The sequence below is a fragment of the Cherax quadricarinatus genome, chromosome 88 (genome assembly GCF_038502225.1).
Source record: "Cherax quadricarinatus isolate ZL_2023a chromosome 88, ASM3850222v1, whole genome shotgun sequence".
NCBI classification, from domain to species: domain Eukaryota; kingdom Metazoa; phylum Arthropoda; class Malacostraca; order Decapoda; family Parastacidae; genus Cherax; species Cherax quadricarinatus.
Genome location: NC_091379.1, coordinates 2,179,851 through 2,200,017, shown reverse-complemented (window position 1 = coordinate 2,200,017; position 20,167 = coordinate 2,179,851). Strand labels below are relative to the sequence as shown.

At 43.4% G+C, this 20,167-nt stretch overlaps 1 pseudogene; it reads right to left on the bottom strand.

The window, feature by feature from the left end:
* LOC128698658 (uncharacterized) overlaps window positions 1–20,167 on the bottom strand; it is a 109,692-nt pseudogene that overhangs the window by 456 nt on the left and 89,069 nt on the right.

Here is a 20,167-nt window from a genome sequence, read left to right as displayed (position 1 = left end):
GAGGGTGGGGTGGGATAGGGTCGGGGCGGGTCAGAAGATCGCGCCCGTCCCACGGCTTTATCTTAAGGATGGGTTTACCGTATACGTAAACAACTCTGGCATCGTAAAACCTTTCCTCCGTCGGGGTGTCTCGGACCGCCCCGCGGGGGGGATGGCTAGTCAATACAACACCCCGTAAGGACCCGAAAAAATCGTTTTAAGTCAAGCGAAAGCCCCTGTGGACTGGACTCCCCCCCTGGCCCCCTGATACCCCGCCCGACATGGCGAAACGTAGTGGTTTGGGTGGACGGGGGGCACGGGGTGCCGGCCGGGGCACCCGCGGTGGCAGTGTCTCGCTCTTGTTGACTTCTATGACTGTGACGTTTGCTTCTGTTCTTCTTTCGTCCTCGTCGCTAGCAACAACTGAGGATGAGGCTGGCGACGGAGGACCTGGGGACGGGTCGGGTTTTCACCCACCCCGGGAGGAATCCCGGAAGAAGAGGAAATTCGGGAGAGTTCTCATGAGAGTCGGTCCGTCGTTCTGGCTTAGTCCAGCGCTCTGGTGTTGAGGACCATACAGAGGTCTTCGTGGCGGTGCTTGTAGTGTTCTCCTAAACGGGCACAAACTAAATTAGTCTGTGCACAAAACCTGCGGGTAGGGGGGCGGAGGTTTGTCTGACAGCCGGCTGTTCTGAAGGAGGGAACACGAAGAACAATCTTGTTGCGTTGAAGTTCCCCCTTCGGCGCTGGCCCGGTCCTTAGAGTTTTCGATATGACAATTTATTTTTTTGCGGGGCCCTTTTTTTAAAATACTCTTTGGCATCTTTGTGTCGAAGGCTTTCAAACTCTCCATTATATTTTCATCAGACTTGGTGGCTCGAATGGGTGCAGAAGTTCCATGGTCGAGAATATTTGTGAGTACTTCTTCCAACCTTTTTGGGTTGGGCATCCCCCTCCAGTCGTTTTTTCAGGCTTCTTCAGGGTAGGAGGGCAAGAGATATGTTTTATCCCCTAAACAAAAGGGGTTTTTCTCCCCAAAGGATGGCCTGGTGGTTTGTTTTCATGTCGTTTGATTTGGGTTTTCTAGTAGGCGAGTTCCGAATTTGGAAGCCCGTCATCGACTGCGATGGTAGGATTTTTGGGGGAGGGCTGGGCTTTTCCCCGGTTTTTAATGTTCTCCCAATAACGGGAGAGGAAAGGACGCCCCAAGTAGCACCCCAATTGACCCCACCGTCTCTCACTTTTTTCCCCGGAGGCCGGGTGGTTCATTTTTTGATTACTTTGTGTTTTCGGGTTATTCGTTTTTCCCCTTTTTGATTTTCCAGTGAATGAAAAGGCGACCTTGCCCCTTTCCGTTATTTTCCTTTGGAACATTTTGCAAAACGGGAGATGGAATAGTTGGCTTGGGCCTTATCGGTGGAGGTGGAGCCGGGCCCCGGTTTTTTTGGGGATCGAGGGGACGTTCTCCCCAAAGGGGGTGAGAACCTCTTTCCATCAAAGTCTTCTTCGTGGGCGATGGACCTGTGCTGTTGTCCCTCCAGCAATGGTGGATTCCCAGGGGGATGGGGTTTGTTCTGCCCACCCCAAGGGGACCCCAAACTTCAATTACTGGACTAGAGTCTAGATCATCAAGCGAGCAGGCGTGGAACTTATGACTGAGGGTCCCCCCACCTCTGCTGTCCTCCAGTAGTAATCTTCCATTGACGGAGTTCGAGCGATGTATTCGACGGGAGGACCCGTATCGGGTGGCAGATGTTTGTTGGGCACATGACAGGCGGAGGAGGAGAGTTTGGCTCGCTGATCGCGTCTCGGGACCAAACCCGCCCCCTTTTGAGGTCCCCGAAACGGGCATACCTCGTGGAGGCGAAAGAAGCGTGTCGGGCTGGCAGCCGCCGTGCCCATCAAACGAAAAAATCCCCCCCCATCGTAGGCGGCGTGGGATTTTTTGGTCTCATGGGATGGTAAAAACGATGATCCCGGGGTCGGGCGCTCCCTCATCCAGCGAAGTTGAGTCGGGGGTTCCCTAAAACCCCAAAAAATAGTCTTGATTTTGAAAAAATGTATTCTAAATCGGGGTTGATTTGCCAAAATTATATAAATAAATTTTTAAAAATGGAAAACAAAACTTTCGTGTTGTGCATGTGTCGTTTTACCCATACCCTTTGGGTTATGCTTGATAATTTTTTAAAGGGGTGGAGGGGTAAGCCAGTGAAAGGTCTCGGTCATGGGCTGGAGTTTTCCAGTTTTGCATAGGGATTTTAAATCCATACCATTAAAACGGGCCCGGGGGAAGGGAAGTATTATGGTCAGGGCCCCTGAGCCCCTCATGTTTGTTTTTAATGGGTGGGAATCTGGTTTTTATAAGGACCTTTTGTATGGGCCATGGCCTGCAGTTTTCCTCCATTCTTTGTTGATCTGGGAAGGTTGGCTCAAATTTCCCAAACCCGGCCAACATCAAGACACAACTCCTTGAAGGGACAGCAGTATGGGAAAATTTTAGCCCCGGAAGCCCGGTGCGTCAAAGAAGACTTCCAAGGCCCTTGTCTGTAAATTTTCCCACCCCTTTTCTTTATTCTGGGTTTAGTTTTTTTAAATTTACACGATGCATTATAGGGTTATATTTGTATATATTATATATATTTAACCCCTGAGATGAATAAAATAGTGTATATACAATAAGAGATATACATCTCTTGTATATATAATATTTCGGGGAAAATATTGAAGGTTTCCTCTGTCAAAGGGGGTAGGAGGAAAATTTTGATGCTCTTAAGTTTACCCAATTTTGGATTTTCAAGCCCTCCAGTTTCCCCCAGTGATTACCTGGAAGTTGTGTTTTCCCCCTATTGCCAAAATTTGAATTCCCCTATTTTTCCCTAAGCCTAATTTTTTCTAACTTGAATCATTGCTGGTTTTTATCTGGAAATAAAAAGGATACCCCCATCTTCTTTTTCCATTTGGTCATTTCCCATTTTTCCGAGTGTGAAGTCAGGCCTTCAGCCTGTTTTTGGGAAAGGCTTCTAACAAAAGGGTTTGGTAAACCCGAATTGTGTCTAACTGTGCATGTGTGGCCCCCAATTTCCCTTTTTATTCTTGGAATCAACTTCGTTATCCCTGATAAGTTAGACACTTGTGAAACACTTGGGTATCTTTCGGAAATTTTTCGCCAACTAGTGGTTCCCCTTAGTCCAATACAGAGAAGAATGGTTGAAGATCGAGGTTTGAGGTAACATCCCGCCGGGAACTGAATTTTGCGGGCTGAGGGACTGACAACCTCAAATTCTACGACTTAAAGGGGATGGACTGTTTAAATCTTCACATCTCTACTTTCCTGCCTCTTTCTGTTTTGACTGAAGAAGCCCGTGGGGCGAAACGTTTCGGAATAAAGTTGCCTAACTGTTGCATATGTGTCTTACCTATATCAAGATTGATGGACAAATATCCAATTTTTCAACTTGTAGGTACTCTGAATCATTCATATACATTCTTTCTCCCTCTTTGTATACCACATCATTGCTGTAAAATGGAACCCATAACTGAGCAGCGTAAACTAAACGAGGCTTTGACGAGAAGACTTCTGTTATTTATAATTCTTGAAGCCAAGAATTCTTTTAGCGGTAATGTTAACACTTCTGCAGTGTTGTCTTGTCTTTCAGTTTCTGCTAACCAGAACTCTTTAAGCTTTGTTACATTCAGTTTGACTAAAATCTACGTTATTTATCTTATTAAAATTTTATTTTTTTTCCAAAGTTGAAATTTTCATTTGTTCTTTTTAAAACCCGCACTTTTTCTCCGATTACATCATCCTTTTTTGATGTTTTTATCGAATGATCCGTGTTATTGGGGTGCTTTTAAAGACAAGTTCACCCCAATCAAATACTTAAATCCTTAAAACGAGGATTAAAGAACCGAAAGTGTGAACGGGGGTTTTCCCTCTTGTGTATATTCACCCTTTAGGTTAGGTAATTTTTTGGGAAACGGCTTTTGTGGGGGGGGTCTTGTCTATGATGACCCGCTGGAGTTTTTGGCCATCTGACGGGGGCCTTCCGCTTTTCCCCTCCACTTTAAAAATGTTGTTTTATTATCTTTTTTTATTCGCTTATCTCCCGGCCCGGGTCTTTTCCCAGATGGTGGGGCCTTGGGCCCTGTCGGGGGTTCGGGCCATGTTCCAGGGGGGAACCAAGTCCCCCTTTGTCTTCTGGGACCATTTTTCCCGGGCCCAGCCCCATTCCCACCCCTCCAGGGGCCTGTAGGGGCTTCTCTGGTTGACATCTTCCTCCTGATCTCGGAATGGCAGTGTTGTGAGCTGCAGGTAGCAAGTTGCCTGGGACCTTCCCCGCCCCCGGGGCCCGGGGGAAAGGGCTTGTGAGCTGGGTTTGAAACTCTAGCTCTTACCCCTCCGCCTAAGGACTGTGGGAGTATCTATTTTTTGGGTCGTCAAAAAGGGGCAAATGTTTCTGGGCCCAAATCTTAAAATGACCCACCATTGGGCTTTTGGTCATCCGACGTCCTTCCCCCCGGGACGGGCCACCCCCCAAAATTAAGGTCCTAGGTATAACCATTTCTTTTTTTTAGAGGTATATATCCTACGTACTTAGACTCCTTGGTGTATATATTCTGCTGTGAGCAGCTGAAGGAATCAACATATAATTCGACAACAGGATTATTAAAACAAATAACCATGATAAATTAAAAAAAAATAATTGTCTGCGAAAGTTACTTCACGCAAATTATTGCTTTAAAACGACTTATTGTGTTATGAGAAGGTTTTTAGAAAGGGAAATTTGGGAAAGTAACAAAGGTTTTGTACAACAAAAATCTTAATTTGAATAATGGTATTTTCTTGTGGAAATAATTCAAAAAAAAACATCTTCATTTTTTTTGTTATTTATTACAAAAAAATGCTAATTTTAAATATATATTTTTTTAAATATTTATTATTATTATTAAAATTGGGTATTCTTCCCCCCCGGGCCTTTTCCAAATGGTGGCGGCCTTGGCCCCCTTTAGGGAGTGTCTGAGACCAAGTCTCATGGGGGGGGACAAATCTTCCATCTTTGGGGGCAACTTTCCCCCGGCCTAAACCCAAGCTAGGCCCTTGGGCTGCCCTCCCCGCCAAAGGGAAAGGGGTGAAGTCTTTGGGGGCTAAAACACCGGCACTCCCCACCTAGAGGGGTGGGTGGGTATCGTTTTTTTTTTTATTCGCCCGGGATTTCCGGCCCCCCTTTTCAAGTGTGGTGAGGCCGGCCCCTATCTGGGGGTCTCAACTTAAATTTCCCCTGGGAGGAGGACAAGTACCCTCATCTTTTGGGGCCATGTCCCCAGGCCCGCCCATTTCCCCGCCCCCACGGGGGTCGTAAAAAGGGGGAAAGGGGGAACCCAAAATTTTCTGGTCTCACCAAAAAAAATTCCTTTCCCCCGGGGCCTTTTAAGGGGGGGGGGGCTCGGGGAAGGGGCCAAATCCCCCTTATTTTGGGAAATTGCCCCCCGGAAATGGTTTGGGAAAAAAAGGTTTGGTGGGGGTTAGTTAAATTTTTTTTTTTTTTTTTTTAGTATATGCATTAAGAATGTTACACAATCAATTCTTTTTAATATTCATAAGAAAACTAAACTATGTAAATAAAAATTATTATACAAAACAATAATTTTTATAATTAAAGATTAATATACTATATTACTATTAGTAATATATAATAAAGTTAAATATATGGCACTGTTACGCATTTTTCCTAAAAAAATATAAAGGATTTAATTTTATATAGGAAAAGCTTCAGATTTAATGGACATTTATTAAAGGGGAAGGTTACTCACCTTTTTTGTAAGTTACAGGAGAGAGCATGTGAGGTGTTACAGCTGACATGCAGAGTGGACATGCAGAGTTCTCCCAGGATGTTGTAGTGAACACCAGCCTGTGTGTGTGAGAACACCAGCCTGTGTGTGAGAGCACTAGCCTGTGTGTGTGTTGTGTGAGAGCACTAGCCTGTGTGTGTGTGTGTGGTGGTGTGTTGGGGAGGAGCACTAGCTGTGTGGAGCACTTGGGCCCCGTGGTGAGAGGGATTAGCCTGGTGGTGTTGGTGGGGCACTAGGTTGTGTGGAGGACTACCTGTTGTGTGTTTTGTGAGGCACTGGGCCCGTGTGTGTTGGGAGAGCCCCCCTTGTGTTGGGGGAGAGCACTGGTGTGTGTGAGAGCACTAGCCTGTGTGTGTTGTGTGAGAGCACTAGCCTGTGTGTGTGAGAGCACTAGCCCCCTTTGTTGGGGAGCACGCCTGTGTTGTGTGGACACCAGCCTGTGTGTGTGGGGCACAGCCCACCTTGTGTGTGAGAGCACGCCTGTGTGTGAGCACTGCCTTTTGTGTGTTGTGTGGGGGCACAGCCTGTGTGTGTAGAGCACGCCTTTTTGTGTGGGCACTGCCTTTTGTGTGGGGAAACCTTTTTTAGGCCTATTTTGTGGGGGTTTGTGTGAGAGCACTAGCCCGTGTTGGGGCACTAGCCTTTTGTGTGGGGTTAGGCACTACCTTTTTAAATGGGTGTGTGTGTTGTTGAGACTGTTTTGTGGCTTTTAAATTGTGTGTTTTGGTTAAAAATAACGTACTCTACCAAAAATTTTTTTGCGGGGGCGATTCACAGCGCCTGGCCCCGTTTTACTGGTCCTTAGGGACCCTCTTCAGAGCCATGTCACCCCTTCTTAAAACCTGCATGGATCCCCTCCCTTACCTTCCGACTGTTACATTACAAGAAGGCTAAAAAATACCCCATAACATCCCTACGGCCTGGGAGTTTTTAACCTATTTCTCTTCCTTTTCCATCTTAAAATTCCCGTTTTCTTGTCAATTTTCCCCTCTTTATCCCTTTCATTCCCCTGTCAAAAATGAAGGGGGACGGAGGTGTTACATTTCGCAATGGTATTTTATTCTCGAGTCAGCACCACCCCTTTTTTTAAACACCATCACCACTGTTACATTCCCCACTACTAATGTATAACATTTCTCTAGTGCCGTCACCACAAGAGCTAATGTGACTGTGGAACCTGGTCAAAACAGCGCTTGACAGTGCTAACTATACGTGTCAAAATAGCATGGCACGCCAGGAAGATGATTGCCCCAGTGGATTTTCCATTTATGGTAGACCAGACGCTGCTTCGCCAGACTCCACGTGTGTTTAATGCTTAAGGTAAGGTATCAAGGCGCCATTCCTTTGGTGTAAGGTGACATACAAACATGAATAAAGTGAGCAATTATATTTTAATATATATTAGTTTATAAGAATGTAATGGTGACATTTTTTTATTACGGGATAATAATATAAAAAATTCACAAAAGCTTGATATCTGTTTGGAGGATAATTTCGTGGTAAATCATACGTTTCCCCGTGGTAAGAAGAAAGGGGCGTACCTGACGAATATCCAGTAACGTACCTGACGCGGGCATCCAGTAACGTACCCAAAAGACAAAAAAATCCATAAGTACCTGAGACGGGGCATCCAAAAAACGGCGGACAGTTATTTAAAGTACGAGAAGCATCAGAAAAAACGAAGTATCCAGAAGTACCCGAGAATCATCCCGAACGACCTGCGACGTCATCCAGTAAATATGAGAGGGCATCCAGTAACGTACCTGACGACAGTCATCCAGTAACGTACCTGACGACAGTCATCCAGTAACGTACCTGACGACAGTCATCCAGTAACGTACCTGACGTTAGGGGTTTCCCCTAAAGGGGAAAGTGGTTTTTTGATGCCAAAACCGGAACCAAATTTTCCGTCTAAAAAACCCGTTTTGTTAAGTTAGAAAAAATTCTTTTCCCTGTGGATATTGATGTTTTTCAGACTGATATCTGAAAATAGATTGCAAAAAAAACAAAAAAAATTAATCTTATAATGGAATATTAAACAAAAATACTGGTTTTTTTTGGGTTGTTTTTTCCCCTGCCTTCCCCCCAGGCCGTGGCCCGGGTTAACGCCTCGCTTCCCCGGGAGGGCCTGGGGCGATTCCCAGCCAAAAGAAACATTGGGCGGTTTTTCCACCTGTTGTCTTGTTCCCCCTCAGAAATGGGTACCTGGGTGTTATCGACTGGTGGGTCGCATCCCCGGGGGAAATGCCAAGGGGGCCCGGTCACAGACCCCCCGGGGGTTTCCCCAATTCCCTTTTCCAGATAATCCAGATAATATCAGCCCCACGTAAGAGTTAGGTCAAGTTTTGCAAATTTTTGAGTTTCCCAACAAACTGCTATTATTTAGGATCTAGCAAACTCTAGAATCAAGAAACCGAAAGTTCCAAGTGTCTTATTTGTGAACTTGTCTGTTTTCTAAATAATTTACACAAATAAGTCATGGAGAACCACTACTAGGCAGACAAGAGTTATAATATTAACCCATGTATATTTTTGGTTTTATAACCTTTAGAAATTTTTTAAACTTTATTATTATTTTAAAAATCTCTGGGATTTTCCCCGCCCGGGCCTTTTTCCCCCCTCTTTAGGGTGCGGACCTAAGTTCATGGGAGGAGGGCCAGTATTTTTCCTCTTTGGGGCCAACTGCCCCCGGCCCGAAACCGCTCTTGTCTCCATCCCCGCCTCAAGGGGGGAAATGGGGGGCAGTCTTAGGCTAAAGGCTGGGCTCAGGACCCCCCCCCTGAAGGGGTTTGATGTACGTTAAATTTAATCCCCTTTTAGAGATTGAAAATTTTTTGACTGTGGGGTTACATTGCAGCCTTTAAACCCCTCGTGAAGTTTTATAGACTTCAAACGGTTAAAAAAACCAGGCGCGATAAACCAGTGGATGCTTTACCTAAGGAATTGGAAGTCTTTCACTACCTTAGATCAGGCCAGACTGCCTCATTCCCAAGGCTGTATCCCCCCAAAACACGCTTCCCCCAAAAAATATTGACCAACTGAGGATCATGGGTCCGGCGGGTTTCTAGCTCCGCTCCCCCACTGAGGTCCGTGGTTCGTCCCCGATAGGCTGGAAACATTGGATGTTTTAAAACAAAGCCTTCCCCCGTTCACCCAGCAAAAATAGGTACCTTTTTGGGTGTGGGTCCCTCCTGGGGACAAATAAAGTATGGTGAAAGACTCGTCAGGGGCATTGTTCAGTTTCCCATAAATCCTTCCCATAACTCTTTTCGCATCAGAAAAATTTGTTCCCCAAAGTATAATCCCGGAAATCCCCTTTACATCATGCATTATACATTCACATATAATGAAAAGTCGAGGACTAGTATCTGTTTAAGGATTGGTGGGCCCGGGAAAAAACTGGTGCCTGATATAGGGGTAGGCCTGCCAGTTCCTTTTTATTTTCTTGAAAAAAAATAATGATCTAAAATTCATTTTGGATGATTTTAAAATTTTTCTATAAGTTTATACGGTAAATTTAAAATTTTTACACATTCAAGGGGGCGCAAACGTAGGGGCTAACGCGCCCGGGGGGGGGGGGGTAACGGAGACTATCAAATTTTATGAGAGGAAAAGGGAAGGGTTTTTGCATGAAGTCCTCAAAGGGGTTCCTTGACGCTGGTGGGGGGTCTGATCTGGGGATTGTCGGAGTTTTCCCCAAAATTAGCCTGAATACCTTACCCCCCCAACCGAAAAATATAATCCTATTTTGCGCTCCCCCTGATTATAATAATCTTACATAGAGGGAAGTTCTTTTTTGTATTAAAATCGTGATGGATTTAAACATGCAAAAAAACCCCGGGGGAGTAATGAACCTAGGGCCTTTTGTTGCAATCGCACTCAGGGGCCAATTTGGAAAAAGAGTATAAAGTCCAAATAGATTGTTTTATAAGGTGTGTACAGTACAATGATATTTAATAAATGATGAATGAAAGAAAAAAATGTTTTTTAAGGGCCCTTTTTAGCACTGACATCTACATCATGTTGTTTTAGGCCCTTTTTGGGTTGAGCTAGTTTTAATTGTAGTAGTAAAATTTGCCATAGTTGGTTGTGGGGGGTAGTAATTCAAAAGGGTCAAAGAGCCTGACCTACCAGTCGAATGCTTTTTCCTAAAATATATAGTCGATATACACTTTTCTGGAGGTTTTCTTGTATTCAATGCTCTAGATAAAATAAATTTAAAATTTTATATGTATATAATTAGGGGTTTTAATATATATTCATAAAATAATTCATCTTTCTTTAAGGTTCTTTTGATAAATATTTGAACATTTATATACTAAATACAAAATTGTATATGACAAGTGTCTACCATGAAATTTGTTTAATTTGAGTCTTGATTGTTAGAAAATTCGTGTCTACCAGAAATTCAGGTTAATTGAGTCTTGATTGTAGAAAAATGGGGTCCCGAAGGAAATTATTATTTCCAAAAAATAAAATTTTTATTCAATATGATGTCTAATTTTATGTGTTTTCCCTTTTTTGTGATACAGTTAGGTTCATTACAAAAAAGAGATGAATTATATTGGTTTTACAAAGTTTTTTTCAAACGGATAATATATATATTGAAATGTTTTTTTCTTTGTTGTTAGTATTTCTGAAACCCCTGTCTTTTCTTTTCCCCGTCGAGACAAAACAAAATTTTATACAACATTTACCGCACCATTCCCCAAGCGTTATTAAAAGGTTTAAAAAAAAATGCATTAAAAAGCACACAGACACAGGATGAGTAGGGAATTTGGCGGGGAGGCGGCCGTTATCACCCCCCCACTCATCGGGTTTCCCCCTGATATCCCTATACCAACGGGGGTGATTTTATCAATTTTTGAAACATCACATGAATGTTGAACTATAATCCCCGATACAACACTTTTCCCAAGGGGAAAAACCACAGTTACAAATTTTTTTACAAGGGCTGTATGCATAGATAAACTTTTGGAACCAAAAAGTGAAATAATTCCCAATAAACTGGTGAATAAACAACTTCTGTATAAAATATGACCTTTTCTGCAAAATTTTTTGGGGAATTTACATAAAACAAAGATCTCGTTCATATTTAACCGTGAGTTCTGTTCCGTCCTCCCAGTGGGGCTAAAATACACTGCCCAAAAAATGAGTTAGTTTGATCAACATCGTTTTCCGACAGCTTTGAATTGAAAAAAAAACTACTTTTTCCCTTTGGGGGATAAAAGCTTTTTCAACCAAAGGTATATCTTTAACACTCCACAACGTATCATCACAACACAAACAACATTTGAGGTAAAGGCAAAGCCCTCATGATCGGGGGAAGGAAAAAAAATTTTTACCCGTATACTTTGATAAAACTGTGGTTTTTTATCCGGTGGTGAAATATGTTTTTTAAAAGGACTTCAAAAACCCTTGCAAAATAATGGGGGTTTTAGCGGTAAGGTTGTCAACTTTGCATTATATGGGGGAAAAAATTTATTAAACATCTTACAATGTTTTTCATGTCTTTATAAAACCCAGCCCGAACACAAAGGTCCTTATAAGTTCACTAGGGACAGTTTCCAAAAGTTCGTGTTTTTTGTCCCGGGGCCCCAAAAAAAACCCCCCCGCCTTGTGATACTCAATGACGGGACACGACTCCCCAACCCCTGTCGTCAAGGGCGAGGGGTTTGCGGATGTCTGTTTTGGGGGCGCAGGCGGGGGCGCAGAAGGTCTTATACCTTTGGAGGTCGAGGACGGGGACAGACTGGGGGGCTTTTTGGATTGAGTGGGGAAGTATTAAAATCGATGGAGTTGGGGCCTGCCACCGTTCTGATGTCAGCCCAGATTTGGGGTTGGGGCTCCCCCTGAATGGGTGCTGCAGGCTTGAAGGGTTGGAAAAACGCTTTTGGCCTTTAGAGGTCGAGGTGGGGAATGACATCACAACACTCCCTGAATCGCCCTTTTCCCCCCCATTTTTTTTCCACATCTGGTAAGAAACTGCCAGGCAGGCGGGGTTTTTAAAGGTAAAAAGTTCTCCGGTGTCTTGGGCTGTTGGGGCTCTTTTATTCTTCTTTTTCTCTTTTGTAAAATTTTTTCTCTATTACCATTTAAAAAATTATCCCCCCCAAACCGGAAAAGCCACATTCCACGAAGTTCCCCCCAAAAAACTTAAATCTGCAACCCCAAGAGTCGTTACCTAGGGTTCTGGGGCGGTCAAGGGTATGAACCTTTGGGGTTTCTAAGGGGGTGGTGTAGACCTTCCAGAAAACCGGGGCTGCAAGACGACCCTTCATCTTAGGGCCCCGAACCAACGCAGAAGAGGTACTGAGGCCAAAAAACCGATGACGTCCAAAGCCACGATGGTACCCAAACCCGAATGCTGGGGAAAAGGGGGAAAATTTTCCTTTGACGCACAGATGTTGCTCTGCACGGGGGAAATTTTTTTTTCCCCGGAAAGAATGAAAATATAAATATTATTGAAAGTTCATAAAACAGTGAAAAATAAAAAAAAAATTTGTTTTTATAGAGGTTGATTTTAAGGGTTGTACACTGACCTATCTTGCCAGACCACCTCTCAGCCCTTTACACCGACCTATCTTGCCAGACCACCCTCAGCTTTTACACTGAATCTTAGCCCCCTTTTCAGGGCCCCTTGGTAAACCCCCCCTTTACCATCTTGCAGACCACCCTCAGCCTTTTACACGACCATCTTGTCAACCCCTCTCAGGCCCTTTTAAATGACCTATCTTGCAGAACCCTCAGCCTTGACACTGTATCTTAAAACCACCTCTCAGGCTTTGTACACTGACCTATCTTGCAGACCACCTCTAGGCTTGACACTGACCTTTTTTGAACCACCCTCTCCCCGGTTTTTCACTGACCATCTTTCAGCCACCTCTCAGCCTTGTACACACTATCTTGTAGACCACCTCCAGCCCTTGTACATGACCTTCTTGTCAGCCCCCCTCACCCCTTTCATGACCTATCTTGTCAGACCACCTCGCCTTGACACTATATTTTCAGACCCCTCTCACCGACACTGACCTATCTTTTAGAAACCCCTCAGCCCTTTTACACTGACCTATCTTTCAGACCACCCCACCTTACACTGACCTTCTTTCAGACCACCTCCAGCCTTTTACACACCTATCTTTTCCCCCCCGCCCCCACCCTCTTTTGCCTTGGTACACTGACCTATCTTGTCAGACCACCCCTAGCCTTGCAGCCATCTTTTCCGCCCCCCTCAGCCTTTTACCTATCTCTTGTCAGCCCCTTAGCCTTTTTCACTGACCCTTTTTGGGGGACCACCCTCAGCCCTTTTACACTGACCTATCTTGTCAACCCCCCCCACCCCTCTTTCAGGCCTTGTAACGACCATCTTGCAAACCTCTCAGCCTTGTACACTGACCCATCTTGTCAAAACCCCCCCTAGCCTTTCCTGGGGGTTCTTGCCAGACCACCCCCCAGCCTTGTACACTGACCTATCTTGTCAAAACCTCTCAGCCTTTTTGAAACTGCTTAAACTTTCCCCCCTCCCCGAATCCCATCTTTCAAATATTTTCACTGCCTATCTTGTCAGACCACCTCCAGCCGACATGACCCATCTTGTCAGGACACCTCTGTGCCTTTTACATGACCTATCTTGTCAGACCCCTCCCAGCCTTTTACACTGACCTATCTTGTCAGAACCTCCCAGCCTTGTCAAACCTATCTTTCAGAACCCCCCCCAGTTGCCCCCTGCCTTTTTGGCCCCCCCGCCTTTTTAAGACTATCTTTCCAACCCAGGGCTAACCTTTTTGGTCCCCGCAAGAAACTCATAGCCACCTGCAGGAAAACCCCCCAAAATAAATGGGAAAGGGGAAGGGAAAGTCCCTTTGGGGGGGGTTTTTAAGACTTCCCTTTTTCCCCAAAATTCTCCTTCCTCCTCCCCCGGGTCCCTAAAATCTTTCAATTATTTTTTTTTTCTGGGGAAAAAGGAATTGACTTTCCTGCACCAGACACCTAAAATTTCAAGATTCGCCCATCATGACAGCTTCTACACCACAATACAAGGATCTCTCACCTGCAAAATGACGAGGTTGGCCACGTTGGCCACCAGCACGCTGAGTGTGGCCACCAGTATCAACTGTCCACGTTTTATCGTCTGCTTTTTCCATCCAATAACGCCTAGTACCAGTCCACACACACCGGACTGCACCACAGAGAAAGAGAAAATTATACATTTGTTTGCCCTTGTGATATAGAAAACGGGGTGAGCTAAATTAATTAATTTTAGACAGATGGATAGGTAACTATTATAATTATTAAACACCTGGGAAGTAATCAGATATAACCCATTATAGAGGATGGGTTGCCTTGAAGGGTATAATATCCAAGACACCACTCCCACGTGCCCTCCTAGGGCGGGGAAGGAGCCAGAGCTTGCTAATACCTACAGCTCACAAGACTGCCACTCCCACGAGCCCCCCTGGGGCGGGGAAGATGGCAAGCTTCTCCCTACGAGCCCCGTGAGGGTGGGGAATGGGGCTAGGCCTGGGGACAGTTGGTTCCAGAAGATGAGGAGGTACTTGTACCTCCTCCCATGGAAGGCATAGGTCTCAGACACTCCCGAGACAGGGAGCCAAAGCTGGGTCACCATCTGGAAAAGACCCGGACCGGGAGAGTACCGGCGAATCAAGAACGAATGACGACTGAAGGGTTTAGAGACAGAAAGACTCTGGGACAGGCAAAGAAATGACTGAAGATAGAATGATAAGTAAGCCATTAAAAAATAGCCGTAGAATGTTAATTGAAGATATATTCTAAGTTAAGATTTTAAGATAACAAACAAGACTCAAGAAAAGTTCATCTTAGTAGATATACAAGTTAAACAGCGTATATGTTTAGATAAAATTTTTTTATAATCACAATTTTTAAAGGGGTGGAGGGGTAAGCCAGTGGAAGGCCTCTGTCAGATGACTAAAAGCTCCAGCTGCGGGTCGTCCTATGATTAAGACCCGCGTCAGGAAATACTTGTCCTGTTCCCTGACAAACCCTACCTGTATATTTCAGTGTAGGTGTGTCGAGAATTGTATATCTCAGGCTACATACACCGAGAATTGTATATCTCAGTATACAGTGACCGTGAATTGTATGCTTGGGTTCAACACAAACTCCAGCCACCACTGCAATGGTCCGTAGTCAAGTCATTGATTAAGGTGAGCAACAAATTTAAGAGAAAATGCTTATCAACATCTCTGATTACAACTTCCAACATCGTGCGAAGTCAGGGATGTTTTCCCCACTTATCAAACCCACAGCAATAAAGTTGGTGAGCCAAGCTTATCTTTGGGACCAAGAAGTCCTGGTCTCAGACCGAGCCGCGGGGGCGTTGACCACCCGAAACCCCCTCGAAGTGAGCTCCAGGTACGAGTCAAGCTCATCTTTGGGACCAAGAGTCATGCTGAACAACCAACACTGTACCTGACCTTTCCTCACTCCTGCCTTTATAATTTATCCCCTCAGGCATATTTTATTGACTTGTGGGGGGGGGCGGACCTGTTGCACGAAGTGAAAAGTCCAGATTAAAAAAATGCCCTATAGGTCCAAATTACGTTTATTTTTCAAATTGTCGATATACATATACGGTTATTAAAGGGAACTTTAGATTCTATAAGTTTTTTGAGTACGTCAAGTTCTCGGCTCCCATTTATCAAGTCGTGTAATATTAAGGTTTCCTTGTTTAGTAGCATTAACGGTGTAATATTCGTCAGGAGACAGGACAAGTGTCTCCTGACGCGGGTCTTAGTCTTTTGATGACCCGATGTTTTAAGAGAAGTAGGTCAGGTAAGATTAGTCAGGAAATAAGACGCGTGTTTCCTCACGCAGGTTTTAAGTCATGTGTTGACACGTAACTGTTGCTTTTGTTCATCTGACCGAGGCCTTCCACTGGCTTACCGGTTCACCCCTTTAAAAATTTAAGGATACTAGAGACGTAGGTAGATATAATGTTTGGGTCTTAGTCCTATGATGACCCACAGCTGGACTCATGGTCTTCTGACCAAGGCCTTCCACCTTACCAGAGAAGTACAATGCTTAGGTGTCGCCGAAGACACCTAGGTGTTACACATATGTCTTACTCATCTTCTCGAGTTCCTAGCCTCCTACCGGAGAACTTATGTAAAAAAAATCTGCTAGACATGTATGATTCTCGTTTAACACTCCCGAATTCAAGATTTCAAAGGAATCCAAATTTCCTCGCTGACTGACAGTAGGAAAACGGGTGACATAATTCACAAAAACATTAATTATATAAGATAGTCGTAATGAGAGAGAGAGAGATTCTGAAATAATTGTATTAAATCGTAAATAACTTACCCAGCTTCCCGTCCATATATTAGACCCCAGCTGGAAGATGGGCAGTATTAATAGGAAGCAAATGCCAGATGCCAGTTGAATCAAGCCTAGCAATAGCAGGAGGCCGCCCACCACGCCCACGACACCGCCCACCTGCCCGCAGCACATGTTCACACCTGCAATAGAGAATAGTCAACAGGGTATTAGTAATATGAATTAATTTTCTCAATATTACAAACGAATAGTCAATTTGCAGTTGGAGTCTCCCGGCTATAAAAAATATAGCTGAAGCTTACAGCTTGGTTTTCATTATAATATAATGTATATGTATATACATTAATAATAATTATGCGCTCAACCCGTAAGATACATGTATATAGATGGAAAAAGCTCTCAAACCGCAGGGGGCCATAATACGTAAGAAATGGGTAGCAATCAGATTTGACCCAAGGGGAAAGTTCCTCAAGTTCCTTGGATCAGGAGCTCTTCATCAGAAATATAATATATTGCATGCTTGCTAAGGTTATTTAGTTCTTATCTGGAGAATGAAAATTTTGTTTTTTTATTTTTGTGTGTGTGTGTGTGTGTATATATATATATATATATATATATATATATATATATATATATATATATATATATATATATATATATATATATATATATATATATTTGTCTCTAATGCTACTGGTGTCTAGGTAGATGAACGATCTTATCAGGTACCTATTATCAGGTACCTATTATCCATAACATCTAATCCTTGTACACACGAAAACGTACAAATATAACATTCCACGATATCGTATTTGACAAGACTCGGTGATAACATCCAGTGCGACACAATAATTGCATCCAACGATAAGTGATAACATCCTGTAGTTACATCCAAGAGAATTTACATTTTGACAAGATGTTATAAACTTAAGTAAAACCACGTCATGATATTTACCTCAATTACTCAAACCAGCATTGATCCATCCCTCAAAATATGTACACTGAGAGGTGCATGTACATCTCTCACTGTACATAAGAACACGAGATACCCAGCACTGGTAAGCCAGCAGTTACTTAATCATTGCGTGGGTTATCCTTTGACAAAGAGCTGTGTGTGTGTGTGTGTGGGGGGGGGGGGACACTTTCCTGTATCCTGACGAACCCTCATCCCTTAACACTAGGAGAAACCATAACACGGGTGGGGTTAGAACCCGTGTCATTACGATTTCATGAGTCCAGTCAGACTAGGAGGAAGACTCTCCGTGCGGTAACCTGAAAGTCACAGAAAGAAAATCAAAGAAAAATAAGTCACATTATTATTATTATTATTATTATTATTAAAGATTCACCGGTATTCTCCCGGCCCGGGCCTTTTCCAAGTGGTGGCCCGGCCTTGGCTCCCTCTCTAGGGAGTGTCTGAGACCTAAGTCTCCCATGGGAGGAGGCACAAGTACGTCCTCATCTTTGGGACCAACTGTCCCCAGGCCTAGCCACAAGCTAGGCCTCTCTGGTCTGTCATCCCCGCCCCAAGGGGGCTAATGGGAATGACAGTCTTGTGAGCTACAAGCTCGGGCTCAGGCACCTACCCTACCCTAGAAGGGCTAGGCATGGTGTCGATCAATAAGTCACAATTTTGGCTAGGGAAAAAAGTCACATTGAAATTATTTTATATTTAAATACTATAAACAATTAAAGTAATAAAATAAAATAAATATTTGATACTATATCAGTATTTACATAATTTTAATTTGTATTTACCTAAAAAAAATCACAAATATTTTTATTGGATGTAGCCTAAAGGACCCTCATGTAACCAATAGGTTTTAAACCCTTACCCAAGTAACCTATTGTGCGACTTAGTGGACACCCTATAGAATCAAAGTCTAAATTCATTTAAGTTATCTGTCTAACATTTACCACAGTCTGAGCTTGGAGTCTTGGTGGGAGTTTATTTGTCAAGAGAGATAGGAAAATTTCTGCTGATGCGGGTCTTAGTCATACGATGACCCGGGTGTCCTGTGAAGATTTTAGTCAATGGATCATGGCCTTTCGCTGGCTTACCCGACCAACTCGTAAAAATTATTACAGAACGGACATCAGTGCGCTGGAAAACAGAAGGATAACTAGGTTAATCCCATATGTCAGAACTTTCCTACGAGGATACAGGGATAGCACTGAATCTGCACTCTCTAAAAAGGCGTAGAATTAGGGATATGACTGAGGTATACAAACGGAAGATAGGAGTAACTTAGATATAATGTGGTGATAATATATAACGAAGACAGGACTGGTAACAGAGCTGTGGATGAGTGGAACAAACTCCCGAGCAGTCCTACTCAAGAGAGAACCTTGGATAGATTTAAAAATAAGTTAGACACGAACATGAGTGGGTCTCTGTGACTTAGACCTGTATTAATGTTGGTAGAATTACTGGCAATATGTTGAGTAAAAGGACACAAGTGCAACTAATGTGACATTTTATTGTGGCAACGTTTCGCTCTCCAGGAGCTTTGTCAGGCCTGCTTAACATGGGCCAGTGGGCCTGCTGCAGTGTTCCTTCTTTATGTTCTCATGATCTTTTTAACAAGGCTGTTACACCTGCAGGAAACAATGCTAGTTAAACAAACCACAACCTTATTTACACATTTAAAAAAACCAAAATCTGAAAAAAAACACCAAAATTCTGGTCACCACCTTAAGCTTAACTTGTGAATATTGATAACGGAATACCAAAAAGTTGATAAGAAAGACATGTGCAGTTAGGGAGGTATCTTAACTCCGAAAAGTTTCGCTAAACAGTAGGCTTCTTCAGTCGAATACAGAGGCAGCAGAAGCAGTAGATATATCAAGACTATGTAATCAGTCCATCATCCACAATGAGGCGTTTCCTGCAACACCACAGAGTTACACATGCCTGAATATATAAATTACTTCCCTTACGACATCACCCCATCATGCATACCAGTTTAAAGCAGCGTAAAGATCAGTGGATTTATATTCCAGGCAGTTCCCTGTGCTGTGAGACAGCTGGTTATATGATTATCAATGTGGTGAGTGGGTGCAGCAGTACGTGTGTTGGTACCCGAGGTTTGGTCCAGATAACTCTCCCTCTGTGTTTGTATATGGAGGGTTGCGGGCGTGTAAGATTGCCCAAGTAGATAAGAGTGTATACATGAGGGCATAAAGGAAAACCAGAAGTGAGAATGAGGGTAGAGATGGAAATAGCATAAAATACCGACACAGTGGTAAAATAAACACATGAGCAGTATAACGTTGTCAATAGAGAATTATACTGATTATGTGTTTATTTTTCCAGGGTAGAGATTGATGGTATAAAATACCCACACGGTGGAAAAATAGACAAATGCAGTATAATGTGATCCTTTATTGAAGTTTCGCCCACACAGTGGGCTTTATCAGGTCACAAACTGATCTGTTTGTGACTTGATAAAGCCCACTGTGTGGGCGAAACGTAATCGATAAAGGCTCGCCTTAAATCGTATTTGTGTCCCTTTTTCCCGAAAATGAGGGTATTTGAAATGAAATAAATAATGGAAAAATAACATGCTGATAATATTTAACCAAGACAGGACTAGCAGTAATGGATGAAAGTAGGGCAAGTTTAGGTTTAAAAAGGGATATATGGAAGTACTGATTTAGCAATCGAGTTGTAGATGAGTGGAACAAATTTCGAGGGAGTGACAAGTGAAAACCTAAGTTTTAAAATAGGCTGGACAGACACACAAGTGGGGTGTGAGTAAAACCTGTCTAGAATGGGTCAGTAGGTCTGCTGGAATGTTATGTTAATCACACAGTACTGTATACCATTCTTGTACAACTAAAATGTATAAAGAAGACATATGCATATATGGGACACTTTCAATCTAATATAATGAACGTAAAAGTCAAAAATAAATGTCGTCGAAGGTCAGAGGGAGTGGATCAAGTCACCTGACGGACGTGTCCTGTAAAATTAATTTGGTCACAGTTTTTGAAATGACCTTCGGAAGCGATTACAAGT